Here is a 367-nt window from a genome sequence, read left to right on the forward strand (position 1 = left end):
AATGAAAAATGAAATCAATGATGACACTCACTTACTAAAACTGTCCCTACCACCACCCTGACAGATGGTGACTTGTTTTGGAAATAAAGATAAACTGTGTCCAATAACAGAATAACTAATCTACTCCTTTTCTGGACCAAATATCCATATATGGATATGGATATTTTCCCCACCCCGGGAGTAGAGAATACACGTGTATGGTGGGAGCATATTGGTGGGAATAGTTGCGATGGTGTTGGGAATAGCGGATCTATCACTATGGCAGTATGCACTGTGCAAAACGCTTTGGGTAGGGTCAAATGAAGAATAGTCTTCCTTAAAAAGGCCGACAGTGAAATCATTCACTTTGGAAACCCTAATAAGCGTC

Source organism: Coptis chinensis, chromosome 2 (genome assembly GCF_015680905.1).
Source record: "Coptis chinensis isolate HL-2020 chromosome 2, ASM1568090v1, whole genome shotgun sequence".
Taxonomy (NCBI): Eukaryota; Viridiplantae; Streptophyta; class Magnoliopsida; order Ranunculales; family Ranunculaceae; genus Coptis; species Coptis chinensis.